Raw genomic sequence first — 5,519 nt, forward strand, 5'->3', positions numbered from 1 at the left:
AAAAAAAAAAATGAAGTTTTTCTAGTCATACAACGATAAAGAAAAATAATATATCTTAGTGACAAAAGATATTACACTGCAGACCTTTTGCAGCAGTATAATATTATAACAAGTCTTACAAGGGTTGAGCATTTTGGAGTATTTGAATCGACCGATAAAATATAACTTGGTTTTGTTTTCATTTATCACCAAAGTCCCAATATTGTTTTAAAGTGAATGTTAAATTTATTAGAATGGTTAAGTTTTACGTTTTGTGTTACTGTAAATATACCATGTGCTTACGACCCTCACTTCTCTAATTTCCACTGCACGTACCTATCCATAATTCACAACGACGTATTGATATGACAGTTTTCAGTTGCGATACAAACATATAATAATTATACTACCTATGTACGTATAGTGGGTAGCTACTACCTGCAAACGAAAGAAAAATGGCTTTAATACGATTTCAATTGAAAAGTTCACTTATTCACCTCCATCCACTCTCTATCGATAATGACTCGAATCACAGTTACAAATGAACAAATGACAGTACAGGTATACATATATATATATCGGTTACTGAGCGTAACAGAAATGTGTGACAACCGTCATTAAATAACTATTTAGTTGTTGCCAATATTACAATTTCTTTTTTATTGTGCGTATAATTAACAATAATTTTAAAACATCTAAATCTGCAAAACTGATAATAATAGAAGTGCCTAATTAAAGGATGTAGGTAAAGTTCAGTAGTTTGGTTAGTTACATCCGTCGAGTATTTCTATAATTCTTTTAGAGGGATTATCGAATCATACTAAACAAAAATGATTTAATTGTACTCTGGTTAAAATCAGGTAATGTTCGAATAGTACTCGCTCCGATCATTCCGTAGAATTAAAAAGTATTTTACTTGAAAATAGTGTGTATCAACTATTGATCGATTCAGTATTTCAGCGACGTTATTACACGACGTAAATACGTATTACGTTGATTATAAATACTTGTATATTAGTTTAAAAATAAACTTTATAAATACACACCCATTTTTATATTATTATTTTGAAATAATTGTAGCTGTATAGTATTCAACTTTAAATTGTTACTACCTATTTGTTAAATTTTAAATAAGAAAAATAACTAGTTTTTAAAAGAAAAGTGTTGACAAAGATAAGTGCAACTCAATAAATTGTAATACCAGACCACAGACGTATATTATAGCTATTAGCTGGCATAACGAGAGCAACCATAGGGCTTTTCTTAGAAGGACGATGGTTCCGGTAACCTGGCCAAAAAAATAAACAATGTTTTGACTGTTTTGAGTACTGTTTTCTCACTTACTTATTATTAGTATATCGTATATCTATTATCTACTGAACGAATTACTTTGTCCACTCCCCGTTGCTGAAACATTTCTAACAGCAGGCGTTCTCGGATATGGATGTATTTATATGTGATACAGAAAATAGGGTTTTGGTTAGTATTGTTTAATAAGTATCAAAATTATAGACTACTGGTCAATTTTTTTCATCCGAATCATATTAGAACATTTTTAGTTTGAGAATCGACGTCTATACGTAACGCACAATATATGTCATTAAAAGTTAAGACACAGCAATATTATGCTACAGCAACCGCTGCAATACTACATTATAAATTCAAGGCCGTGTTAAGGGGTGGGGGGGGGGCAATGGGGGAATTTTTCCCGGGACGCCGCAGCTTTTTAAAACCACAGGGTTGTATACTATATCATTATGAATCGTTATTCTATAGGTACTACGCTTGTATACGAACTAAATTGGCTTGCGCTTTACACACATATTTCTATTAATATTAGGTACTATTATGTTAGAATAATGTATTAATTATATAAATTATATTTAATTAACTTAATATATTTACTGTACAATTTATCGAGTCATCATATGATGGCATCAAATCAATTTCACCCAATGACACATCATTGCACCCGTGATGATAATTTGAAGGGAAACGCTAAAAATGAACGGTGAACAAATAAACAATCATCAGTCAAGAATGTGAAACTATGTTCTGTTTTTCTCGACGATCTGCAAAACAAAACAATTTGAGAGGGGAGAATTAACCCTTTCAGTCATCATCCCCCTGGTAATGCTTAAGACGAGGCCGCCCACAAATCGATGTCCCCGGGCTCCTAATTAATACACGGCTTAACACGGATCTATTATTATCACCTCATATTACCCCTATATTACCCCTATATTACCCCTATATTACCCCTATATTACCCCTATATTACCCCTATATTATACCCTATATTATTATACCTAGTTATTGTCTTACGAAAATACAATTATACCCAGGTACCTATTTACCTGTCCGCATATCTCACGAGGGATCAACGACATTTTCTAACCGACACACGATCCGCATACATTTTACGGGCGCACACGTACTTATGCACTTGCGTACACTGTTTTTTATGCGCACGCTGTATATCATAGTAATGTGCATGTACTTACGACACTATACTGCAGCCACGTATTGGAATGCCAGCTATGTACGACAAACTATGTGTGCAATAATGTGTAGGCACATATACATAACGACGTTATACATTGTGCGCAGTGTTTTATGCGTTCGAAGTGGTGTGCGCCACACTCTCGAGAAATGCGTATGATAATGTTGTATTTTTTTTATTCTAGGCGTTCAAATACCTACCTACTATTACTACTACTGCTAATAATAATAATAATAATAATAATAACGTTATGAGTATATGCATTTGATTTATTTGTTTTTTCCGATTACCGCGCGGTTAGACTATGTGCACCGCGGTCGGTTTTATAATATAATTACGGTCGAGAGCATTATTAAATCGATTAAATACCCGGCTATATAATAATAATAATAATAATAATAATAATAATAATAATAATAATACCTCGCCGTAAATTCAATTTGCCGTGAACTTACTGCGACGAAGCGGCCCCCGCGATCTGCAGAAAATAGGTCGATAATCCGCCTTACATTGCGGCATTGGTGGTCCGATTGCCGGCAGTGAGATCACCGAAATAACTGGCGATTTTTTATTTGTGTGAATTACCAACTGATTTATTTATTTTAATATACGCAGCAGAGAGAGGCAAAGGTACAGCAAGTCGCTTAATCTTAACTCAGGTTGCAATTAAAACATTAATATAATAGAGTACAATGAATTGATAGGATTAACTAAATACTTGGGCAAGCGACACGATGAATTATAATTCGTAGGGCGAAAGGGAACTCTAAGGCTGGATTTATTTCTAGAATCAAAATCAGGAACTCTAAAACCAATTGGAGTTATAAGAACTCGGGGTAGTCGATCATGACGTTTATTAATTTGTACACGAACGATACATCAAAATACTTCCGGCGAGTAATTAACCACCCTCTACCAATTCGGTTCGCAACACCAGAGGTAAGTACGGGGTACCTATACCTTATAAATCCAATTTTAAAGCCAAACGGAGATAGAGAGACGAGTTTCAGACCGCAAATTCTAAAATGGACCTTACCAATACACAGCGTTAGGTGCAGCCAAGAATCTAGAAATTCAGCACATTTGTCAGTTATATTATATCCTACTCACGGAGAAATAGAATACCATGTCGTTCTCGTTCGTAATTCCATTTGATTTATTTATATATTTTTTTTTTTACAATTTATTGCGACGTGATTTTGCTATATGCATTGCGATGAGTATTATTAAGTCGATTAAATATATAAATAATATAATATAATATAATACCCGGTGACATAATAATATTATCATCGTCGTAAATGTAATTTGCCGTGAACTGCGACGAACGTTACAACGATTTTTTTTTTTTCATTAAAACGTAAAACAAATCACGCAATCTATACAGTAATAAGTAATTATGATTGCATTACAAAAAATAGTTAAAATTTCAAGAAGCGTGGGTGGGCGAGACGAACCGTAAAGGGGACGTTATCCATTTGTAATAATATCTCGTTCGATTATTTATTTATCAGGTGATGCCTAATATTTAATACATCGCTATGGTGGCGTTTTATCGGGGATAGTGTAGCTGCTAGAAAGGGCGGTCATCGTTTTTTATTTAAAGGTTGTTCGTGTTGGAGATTAATAGGCAAGAAGATATACGGTGAAGATTTGCGTGCTCATCCGGGTATCTGTCTGCATTGGACTGTTTGGTCGTCTTCGGTGCCGTGTCAGCGAACGAAACGAAAACACTCCTGGGAAATAATTTAGCCTGCACGCGGGCGTGGCGTTTATTTATAGTTATCGCCTCGACGAAACGAGACGAAAGCTGTCATAAGCCGTCTAATATCGTTATTTATTAACGAATATATACGTTTCAAAATGCATCGTGGATAAATGTTATTTATCGTCGCTATCGGTAGCGACGATAATGATGACGACGATGATGACGACGACGACGACGACGACGACGACGACGACGACGACGACGACGACGATGATGATAATACAGATCTTATTATTTTGTTTTTTTTACAAAATGTTTCTTCTGCTGCTCACTTTTTCCATTATACTGCAGCACCAGGGCAGACTAGACGTGACCTACACCTTAATCGTTCTTAAATTGTCAACGTTTAAGTATTAATATGTTGTAGATAGATAGGTAACTATTATATAACATCACAAATGCAGGAAGGCAATAAAAAAAAAAAAAAAACTCAACTTTTTAACGACGCGTTATGAAAAAAATAATACAAAATTTAACATTACAACAAACAAACAGACTGCACTGCACATATGGCCAAGTGCTTGTATATATGTTGTGCAAAAGTCCCAATAAAATAATAATATACAGAAATTATTTTTTTTTTTCGAAGAATTTGTGCGATGTTGTTCCTGCTTGGAATGTATATAATTATTTATTTCTATTTACTGCGCATTTGCATTTTCAAAATATTTCCCAGCAAAAACAGGGGTGATGTGATGTGCCAGCTGACGACTACAGCAACGCTGCCTGCTGTCGTATAATACATTCTAATATTATTATATTATACGCGTCGGATCTAGGACAGAGTTAATCAAAAACATTTCGTTAAAAGTCGACGGTGGAACGTCTCCTCTTACGTGTAATAAATTAAAAACACGAAAAGTAATTCGTCAAATATTTAGTTTCAAAATCTTAATATTTTTATTTATTTATTGCACGTATTATAAACTAAGTCGCAAAATAAAATTATTTTCGGTATATTTTCTTTTATCCAATGGCTGTCATAATTACTAACGACATTACAATTTTTTTAATTTATTTAGACTTTTGTGCGTATTAGACATCGCTTCATGCAACTTTCGTACCTTTTATTTAAACTGTTGTTAATGAGACGAAATATTGACGTTAGTTAAGTTATTGCCAACCCACTACAACGCGTCGACTCATATAAACGTCTTAAGTCACTATAAATATATTATTTTTTGATATATTAATGCGACAACATTATTTGCCAGTCAGTCCATTACCCACCTCCAAACCTATTTTCAACCACGAACCTTCCAAGTTCTG

This window comes from Myzus persicae, unplaced genomic scaffold (assembly GCF_001856785.1).
Source record: "Myzus persicae strain clone G006 unplaced genomic scaffold, MPER_G0061.0, whole genome shotgun sequence".
NCBI lineage: Eukaryota > Metazoa > Arthropoda > Insecta > Hemiptera > Aphididae > Myzus > Myzus persicae.